The sequence below is a fragment of the Balaenoptera physalus genome (assembly GCF_965194825.1).
Source record: "Balaenoptera physalus genome assembly, contig: SUPER_7_unloc_3, whole genome shotgun sequence".
In the NCBI taxonomy this organism is placed as follows: Eukaryota; Metazoa; Chordata; class Mammalia; order Artiodactyla; family Balaenopteridae; genus Balaenoptera; species Balaenoptera physalus.
In genome coordinates, this window is record NW_028126532.1 from 412,674 (window position 1) to 423,221 (window position 10,548).

General features: G+C 39.6%; 1 long non-coding RNA gene across 1 annotated transcript; it reads right to left on the reverse strand.

Moving 5' to 3' along the window:
* Positions 1-8,613: 8,613 nt before the first annotated feature.
* On the reverse strand, positions 8,614-10,017 carry LOC309665291. Its single transcript, XR_014266303.1, has 2 exons — positions 9,314-10,017; positions 8,614-8,953 (listed from the first exon to the last, which is right to left on the reverse strand). It is a non-coding gene; the product is annotated as an uncharacterized lncRNA (long non-coding RNA).
* Positions 10,018-10,548: the final 531 nt, after the last annotated feature.

Genomic DNA, 10,548 nt, shown 5'->3' on the forward strand with positions numbered 1-10,548 from the left:
TTTGTTTACCAAACAGTTGCTTTTCCATCTCCATGTAAATTGCCTTCCCCCTCTTTGAAGTCCCAAACTGCTATCCCCAACATCCTATTTTGTCTTTAGCTGAAGATGATATGTAAGGTGAGGGTTCCTGCCATTTTGGTGAGTTATCTGGTTTTCCTGGGTCTCTGCAATGTATACATGTTATTAAAATTTTGTGTGATTTTCTCCTGTTAATCTGTTTCATGTCAATTTAATTCTTAGACCAGCCAGAAGAACCTAGAAGGGTAGAGAAAAATTTCTTCCTCCTGACAGAGTGAACCTGCAAAACCCTACACACCCCAACCTTGGACCCTAACAAAGGCAGAGCCCCTGATTCTTGCTAGATTCTCTCTCTCTCTCTCTCTCTCTCTCTCTCTCTCTCTCTCTCCGCCATCCCTCCCTCCCTGCCTCCCTCCCTCTCCGTGACCTCACAGTGTGGCCCTGGAGCTTGCCATGTACCCTCCAAGACCTGTGAGTAATAAACCTTGTTCCTTAAAGTTCCCTGATGGTTTTTGCTGAAGTGCATCCTGCAATCATAATAAGTACTGCAAGGACCAGACCAGCCACAACATTGGCTCAGGTCAGGGAAATGTCTGTGGGGACTGGCTGCTTGTAATATAGGCCCTGGGCAAGTGTCTCAGGCATTCCTAACCATAAGCATCACTATCAAGAGTCTGAGACTAACACAACACACACACACACAAGTATTATATGTAGTAATGTTAAACATTTTTCATTTATTTTGCTGGGTACTAGGTGGTTTCTTTCAAGCTGAAGCATTATGTCTTTCTTCAGTTCTAGAACAATTTTTTTGACTATTTCTACCTCATTATTTATGTTACCTTTAAAACAGTTTTTTATTTATGGGAGAAAATATTTGCAAACTACATAAATGATAAGAGATTAATATCCAGAATGTATAAAGAACTCCTGCAACTGAACAAAAACAACAAAACAAACAACCAAGTTAAAAAATGGGCAAAGGATTTGAACAGATATTTCACCAAAGAAGGTATACAAATAGTCACTAAGCACATAAAAGGATGCTTAATGGTGCTGAATTATACACTTAAAAGTGGTTAAAATGGTAAATTTTGTTATGTATGTATGTTTTACCACAATAAAGAACTCCTTTTTCTTTATATGTATGTATTTAAATTTTATATAGATTAACTTTTTTTCCAAAATTTCCAATTTTTGTCCTTTTAAACTTCATTCTGGTAAAATTCCTGGTGTCAATATTCTAGTCCACCATTTTGTCTTTAGTTGTGGCTATTCAGCCCATCAGGTCATTGATTTAAAATCTAATTTCAGTGACCATTTTTAATTTCTAGAGAAGTAAATTATTTAAAATTCTAGATGTGGAATTCATCAACATTTATTTATTGAGCACTTACTTCCTAAGGCACTGGAGCATAGAAATGCACAAAAAATGTCACATCCCTGCCCTCCTGGTGCTTACGCTGTAGTGGGTAGACAGGTAATAAACAGATAAACAACAAAATATACAGCTTAATGTCATGAAATGTTATGAAGAAAGGGAAAGTATGTATAGAGATAAAGAATTACAGAAAGTGGACAGGGAAGGCTCTCTAAAGAGTTGTTGTTTGGGCAGAACTTTTAATAAAGGAATGAAATTTATGAATGTTTGGTGAAAGAGTGTTATAGGTAGGGGAAAGACCAAGCGATGAGAAAATATTTTGGGAGTTCAAGAAATACCAAAGACGAGAGTGTGGCTGGTGTAGGGTGAGGGGAGCTACTGCAAAGGTCCTGACTTAGTTAGACGCTGGTGGTAGAGTTGGATGAGGTGAGAAGTCATCATACCAGAGACAGTTTCAAGATAGAACTGATAAGATTTGCCACTGTGGGATGGGAGAGAAAAGTAGATCAAGGATTCTCCAAGGTCTTTAGCCTGAATCACTGAGTGAATGGCATTACCATTTTCTGAGATGGGGAAGACTGAAGGTGAGCAAGTTTGAAAGCAGATGTTAGACATCTGCATGGAGATGTCCCATAGGCAGGTGGATGTTTGGATCTGAAGTTCAGAAGAGAGGTAAGGAATAGAAATGGAAATGAGTGTAGATACAGGAGAAAAGAGGTATAAAGGCTCTGCCTTAAAGCACCACTTACTGGGTATATTAACTACATTTACTTTAAGATGGCCTCCTGTTTTCCCTATTAACCATATTTCCTCAGATATTACTTCTATTTGGTCATATTAGGTATTAGTTTCCAGTACATTTGAAAAAATTTCTAAAATTTAAAAAATTTTTCTAAAATTTTAATTTTTTCCTACCTTGGACTGCTGCCCACTCAGACACTGAATAAAGTGAATGTTAATATAGTGACAGACTTTACCATAGTCACTGAAAAGACTTTTTTATTAAAGCCCAGTAAAATCCCATTTACTTTATATATCAGGATTTTCCTAACTCTTAAATATTAATGGTCATCCAAGAGTCACCGCAGAGTTGAAAAAATAATTTAACATGAAAGAAAAACACCAAAACAAAGAATAAAAAGAGCTTGGCACAACTGGCTTTGCAGTTGTGACAAATGCACCATACTAGTATAAGCTGTTTAATTATAGGGGAACTAGTTGTGAGTTATATAGGAACTCTACTATCTTCCCAATTTTTTCTGTAAATCTAAAACTATTGTAAAATAAAAAGCTTATTTTAAAAAAAAGGAACGTGGGGAAACAGGGTTAATGTGAAATGAAGAAGGAAAAAATATAGTTTCATGGAAAGAAGAAGAATATAATGCAACCATGAGGCAAGAGCCATATGTCATAAAAAGGAACATCTAGGTAATAAGGAAGAGCTCTTGGGAATTAAAAACATGGAAGCAGAAATGAAAGAATGTGTTAAAAGTCTTGAAAGATAAAGTTAAAGAAATGTCCCAGAAAATATAACAAAAAAACAAAGAGATAGAAATTAGGGACAAAAGACACACAGATGAGAGAAACAGTTTAGGAATTGCAAGATTCATATACTTGAGTTCCAGAAAGACAGCACATAGGAAAAGATGGAGAGGAAACAATCTAAGACATAATAGAAGAAAATTCCCCAAAGGACATGAGTTTCCAGATTGAAAGGCTCCCTCAAGTGCCCAACATACTGATTATAAGAAGTCCCACAACTACTTATACCATTGTAAAGTTAAAGAAAAATGAAAATAAAGAAAGCTCCTAAATCTTCTAAAAGGGGGGATAGGAGGACGGGTCATATAAAAAGGATCAAGTGTAAATATAGGGTCAGACTTCTCATTAGCAATATTAGAAGCCAGACAGCATAGACCAATGTCGTCAAACTTTTTTTTTTAATTAATTAATTTTATTTATTTTTGGCTGTGTTGGGTCTTCACTGCTGCGAGCAGGGGCTACTCTTCCTTGCGGTGCGCAGGCTTCTTATTTCAGTGGATTCCCTTGTTGTGAAGCACCAGCTCCAGGCATGCAGGCTTCAGTAGTGGTGGCACACGGTCTCAGTAGCTGTGGCTTGTGGGCTCTAGAGCACAGGCTCAATAGTTGGGCACATGCGCTTAGTTGCTCCGCAGCATGTGGGATCCTCCCGGACCAGGGATTGGACCCCTGTCCCCTGCATTGGCAGGCGGATTCTTAACCACTGCGCCACCAGGCAAGTCCTCAATGCCTTCAAACTTCTGAAGGAAATGATTTCCAGCAAAGAAGTCTATCATTAACTATTACTCAATAATAAAAGTAGAATGAAGACATACAGTGTATATCAATTAGGATCAGTTAGGTGATGCTACAGTAACAACCATCCCCCAAATCTTTGTGGCTTATTATAACAAGTTTATTTCTTGCTTATGCTACACCCCTTTGTAAATCTGAGAGTAGGGGAGATTCTGCAACACTGCCCTTTTTCATGATCCAGGCCAACACAACAGCCACCATCCTGGACATCACCTATCATTGTGTTAGTGCCAGTTTCACACTAGCAATTAGTGCTGTGACATGAAGGTGACATGCCACTTCTACTCATGTGGCGAGGAGGTGTGATGTTACTCCATGTCTGGAAAACAGAACAGCACTGATGCCTGCACACAAGTTCTTAATAACCGATCCACCTTGGTACTCTTTCTCAAGAAACTCCTGGGTGATATGCCACTCCCAAATGAGTAGCAAAACAAGAAAGAAGATGACATGGGACACCTCACACAGAAAAGAAGGGAAGGAGATTCCAGGATGACAGCTGTGGGCAGGCCTAAGTGTGACTAGGCCAAATTGGATTAACGGGATGGAGGACAGAAGGAATGGATCTAAGTGGGTCCAACATCAAGAAAATTAACAAAAAGAGGCAATTAAACCCAGAAGAAAAATGTTACAGAGAGGAATCACTATTTGGCTTGACAGTGAACAACATTTAAAGTCATTTAATAATAGAAACACTGTGAATGAACTTAACTGAAAAATGGGTTCAACTATATTGAGAAGATGGGAGTTGGTGAAATGTTGAAATGTGTGTGAGGGATAATGTTAAGACACCTGAATCTTCATCTTCTATAACATGTTGTTAATGAATAACAGCAAAATGAAAACATCATAAATACAAGAAGAGCAAGCTGCTTAAAAATATAAAGAAATTTTTAGAAGTAACTAAAAGAAGTAGTTGCCTTTTGGAAATGGGAATCTGGGGTGGGGAAGGGTGGGCCAGGACAGATTTTTATTTTTATAAACCTCGTGCTTTTATCTGAATTCTTAACCTATAATATATGTAAGTATATGTGTATATGTGTATATAGTATACGTACTAAAAAGGAAAAAAATCAAAATTAAGCCAAGTTGTATCTTTAATTGTTCTTTATAATATTTTACCTAACGTATTTAGCATTATGTGTCAGTCACTGTTATCAGTGATTTATGTGTATTGAACAGTGGAAAAATATCTTATTGTGGGATGTAGAAAAATTTCTGTTTGGATCTAAAATCAAATAGATTTGTTGGCCTAATATTAAAATTAACTGAAAATCCCTTAAATCTCCCATTACCCTGCAGTATATCAAACAGGTAGTTTTGTATACACACCCTTGAATCCATTCCTGCAACCCTTTCTTAGATAATATTTCTTAAGGGCTCTCAATTCATTATTATTATTTTTATTATTGTAGGGGTATAAAGTTGAGTTATTCAGACTGCTAAGTTTATAAATCACTTGTAGTCTCTCTATTCATCCATCCATTCATTTCCCCCCACTTTGTCTCCAGTCCCCACTCCCATTCTCATCCCTTGTCCTTCTGGACACCTGCTCTAATGTCTTTAATTATACCTGTAGCCTTGCAAAATATGCAGTGATAATCAATCAATCAAATAATTTGTGAAAAATTTAAAAAGTGAGGTTCAGGTCATCCCTGGATAACTCCAGTCCTGTGGCTCAACAAAGCTATTGAAGCCTCTGGTTCTTCTGAGATCTTTGTTCCACTACCCACAGTATCAACTTCTTTGTAAGACCAATATCAAGATAATTTTAAGACCAGTACTCCTCACTGGCTATAAGACAGCAGCTGATGGTAATCAGTTCTGCATGATTCCATGTTCACGTCCAGGCAAAGAGAGAGACTGGTTTCAAGAGGTTTTTTCTTAAGAGCAAGGAACGATTTTTCTAAGAGACCCTGAGAGTTCTGCTCAAGTCTCCTTGGTCTACATGACTTGGATCTGTCCACACCTGAATCAGTCAGTGTAAAGGAGAGAAGGGATGATTTGCTGATACACAATGGGAGGAACAGAATGGATATTGGAGTCAATCACAATCCTCGAAAGCCACTTCACTGGTCTCCCTATTTTATCTTCCTTTCCACCGATCCATTCGATACAGCAACCATCTGACTACATCACTCATCACTTAAAATCCTTCAACAGTATGGCACCTAGTCTTCAAAGATGACCCTCCCACTGAATTACACCTCCTGGTATTCACATCTTGAATCTGGGTTGGCTCTGCAATTTGCTTTTGACCAGTGATGCCATGTGGCTTCTGAAAGTGGGTCATAAAAAACTTTACTGTTTCTGCTAGAACACTGTTTTTTAGAATACTCCCTCTAGGAAACCAGCCACCATACTGTGAGCTGCTAAAGCTGCGTGAAAAAGCCATGAATAGGCACAATGGTTGACAGCCCCAGCGGAGCACCCAGCCAACATACACGTCAGTGAGCCACCTTGAGCATCCAACCTGGTCGAGTTTTCACATGACTGCAGCTTTTGTATGACGGCAACCACCTGTAAGACTTCAAGTGAGAACTGCCCAGCTGGGCACAGTCAACCTACAGAACTGTGAGAGATAATAATAAATGGGTGCTTTATGCCATCAAGTTCTGAGGTGGTTCATGACTTAACAATAGACCACTGAAACAAATGTCTTCCCCCACATATCAGTTTTGGTTGCATCTGGCTGTGAATAAGAGGACCTGAGCAATAATGACTTAAACAAAGGCCTTCCATGATCCTACATATCAAGGAGCCTGGGGGAGGCAGTTCCAGGGTTTGCTCAGAGGCTTGGAAATGTCAAGGACCCAGATGCTACTTTTCCACTCTGCCATCCTCCACCCGGTGGCTTTGTGTTGTTAAGATTGTCATGCATTCCAGATGACCACAGTGCCGCACTGTCACATACAGTCAGGACAAGAGGGGCAAGGCAAAAAGGATGTCTTCTCTTGATCTCTGAGGTTTTATTTGGAAATCTAATTTTTCCCAAGAACCCTCCAGCATTCTTGCATTTTTCCTTTATTGGTCAGAACTGGCCACTTGCCAACCCCTCTCCGGTCACTGGGAAAGGAGGCAAAAAATTAGCCAACCGGTTATGACTTTTCTTTTGAGTCTGGGGACTGGGCCTGCCTTCACTGAGATCAAGGGGTCTCTGCCCACTGCCTCAATAAAGTGGGGTTCTGTTTTCGGGAAAGAGGGAGTAGAATTGGATGTGCCACTGTGCCAGCCACACCATTACCTAAAGCCCCATCCTTAACCATCCTTCCTTCTGTGTCCCATCCCCACTAGCCCTTCCTTTCCTCTTCTGTGCATCTTGGCACATGTACCTGGAATGCACACTCTGTACCGAGAATGCTCTCATCTCTCAACCAAGATCTGAGATATATATCCTTCAGATCTCAGCTCAAACATTACTTTCTCAGGGAGCTCTCCCCTCCCTGAGTTATAAGCTCTCTTAGGACTCTGCACTTCTTTGTTTTTCAGGACTCTGCACTTCTTGGTTTCACGTAATAAAACCTAAGTATGTAGTTGTGTATGTATGAATCAATGTCTGCCTTCTCCATTGACCAAAGATAGGAGCTGTGACAATATTTTCATCACTGTATTCACAAGTATCTAGTGCATACTCAATAAATAATTATAAAATATATGAGCACTGTGTTTTGCTCTCTCACCTTCACCCACATCTCCCTGTGCTGGTGTTGTATAAACACTGAGTCATTTAAAAATGTTATTTTGAATCCTAAATCCTGAAAAACTTCAAAAGGGTGATCTTAGATTGTCCAAGCAATGATTGTCCAGAATTTTACTTAAACAAGAGTTTATTTTATGCTTGGTGAAATTATTAAGTTTCAGTTCAGGATACTACAAATAAACAATTTATAATGTTATAGAATCCTATTCATCTTTCAAGTTTTGGATAACTACGTTACACATTTTTTTTAAAAGTGCAGATTAACATAATTAGGAGAGCCCTCTTAAAGAAGGATAAATTGTTCTAGAAACGAATGTATTTTATAGCATACCCAACCTGAGGGTCCTGGGGTGACGCTTTGACTAGGTTTCTTGGGGAACAGAATCTTAGTATTGGAGGAAGTTTTGAAAGGTAGATGATTTGGTATTCGAAAAATTTCTGTGCCAATATTCTACAGATAGATGTAAAAAAATAGTATTTCCATACTTTATTTTAAAGGAGAAACCCAGTTCTAAGTTATCGTTTGTGCTTATGAATATCCCTCCTATACATACCAGCTCTGTGACCTTGGGCAAGTTGTTTAATCTCTCTGTGCCCCAGTTTCCTCAATTGTGAAATGGCATGAGACCGTTGTGAGGATTAGGCGAATTAGTATATGCAAAGTGCTTAGAACTGTGTCTGGCTCCTGGTAAGTGCTGTGCACCTGGGGTTGTTACTCCAATGTCTAGCATAGTGGCAGGATCTCAACGCAGAGCCACCAAAAGCATGGGCTTTCAAGGTTTGAATCCAGGCTCTACCACTTAACCAGCTCTAGGAACCTTGGTAAATCATTTATTCTCTCTAAACCTCTGTATTCCCATCTGTAATGGGGATACTACTATCTACCTCATGAAATACAGTTTAAATTAAATCAAGTTGTGGCTGCAAGTACCTGGTACACCATGCTGCTCTCACTTGATGCCTCAGCTGCCAAGAAGCCATCATCCCCACATGGCAGCCCAGAGTGCCCGGGACTGCGGGGCATGAAGGGCATGCAGGAGCCATCAAGTTCAAATTCAGTCATTTTTCAGAGGGAACAACTCAGGGGCGGAAGGACAGGGGATAAAGTGACTTGTTCAAAGTCACCTAGCTAGTTAGAGACAGAGACACGTTGTAAAAGAAAAACAGTTGTGCACCTCTCTGTTTTAGGATAACATTTTACTTTATTATATTTACATTGTGTTAATTTGTAATCCCCTTCTTTTCTAGGAGTTGCAAATACTTCCTGTGGTCCGGCCATTACCCATCAAGGTACAGAGAGGCAGGAATAAGTTAGTTGCATGAGCTGGGACCCCTTAACCCCTCACTGTCTTTTAGGAGACCTTTTATAGACAGGTTTTCTCCGCTTCTCTGAATAGGAGGAGTCGATGGATGGGAGCAGCTCTGGGAAACACTGTGGCAGAGGCCATCCTGGTTCTGAAGCCACTGAGAGGACCCAGGGCCAGGAGTCCTTGGTCCTTAGCAAATTCTATCTCTGTTCCCTATAATGAGCAAAATATAAACATTCTTTCCAATGACTATATTAGTTTTTAATTAAAATGTCTTCTCTTAATTGGTGATCTTTAATACTACTACTATGCACCTGTAGAGAATATCTTTATAAAGGGCTCAAAGGTCATATCAGATAAATATCTGGAATGTAGAAAATGATTCTAGTGGCCTACCTTCTCTTGAAGGTTCATCGAGCCAAATAGGGGAGCCCTGAATGGCCCCTGCGTGATCCCTGAGTGAGCTGGCCGTGTCTGAACTGGAGGCAGCTCCAGGGCCCACTGCAGGGCAGTGCTTCTGCCAGGAGTGAGCGCTGGGCCCTGAAATGCATCTGGGCCACCAAGGAGACTCACCCCAGCAGCAGTTGAGGGATTTTCATCTCTCAGATGGACGGTTGCCCAGTGCGGTTGCCCCTGAATCAGGCACTGCAGCTAACCCAACGCCAGCCTGGAATCAGCCCAGATCTTCCCTGGGTTCTGCCGGTGAACTTTTCTCCACTTCCTGAGAAGAATAGAATTTTACCTGCTTAAAAGTGTTTTATTCTTTTCACTGCTTTCTTCTTTCAAAGGAAACAAAATTTAATCAAAATCCTGTTTCCAAAACAAAACAAAACAAATCTAATTTACTAGGGAAGGAAAAAAGAGTGAAGAGTTCACGTGAGTTCTGAGGAGTCCAATTTAATAGAGAAACTGCTTATAGGAAACTTGAAAAATGAATTTGAACTGCTAAAATGAATACACTCAAGAGAAAAAATGCTGTTGATAATGTTTGTTGTTCTCCTGTGTTGTGCTTTTGTACTAGGCAGTGGGAAGCATGCTGTTTAAAGGGAAGTCCCAGGCACACTGCAATTCTCAACTCTGCTGGTCATACAAACAGAACTGTGAACTTAAAGTCACCAGGGGCTTTGGGCTTTGGGCTTTGGGCTTGGACAAAAGGAAATGCTATTTTAGATGCAAACTATTATATATAGGATAAGCAATAAGGTCCTACTGTATAGCACAGGGAACTATATTTAATATCCTGTGATAAACCATAATGGAAAAGAATATGAAAAAGGAGATATAGATATATATATATATATATATATATATATATAACTGAGTCACTTTTCTGTGCAGCAGAAACTAACACAACATTGTAAATCAACTATACTTCAATAAAGTTAAAAAAAATTTTTTTAAAAAGGAAATGCTATTTTGAAGGTGAACCTTCTGACCTTACAAGATCTGTGCTTCATGTTGGGGAGAGCAAGGGGGTGCAGAGTGGTCTGGAGGATGGGTTAAGCCCCATACACCCTCTTCCTAGTTGTGTGCCTCGTTCCCTCATCTGTCAAGCAAGGATGATGGTGGAACTCATTTCCAAGGATGACCGTGGGGGAATAAACAAGACAGAACAAGACAGCACATGCTAAGTGCTCAGAACTGTGCCTAACACGTAACCTACATTCACCTAGACCCTTACTACTATTGTGTGGGAAAAAAAATCCAGGTGTTTTAAAATGAAACATTTCTACAAGAAACTTACATTTTTGTTTTTACTTTGCTTCCTGTTCTATGTTATTTCCAGCATAGTCATAGCAGTCTTCACT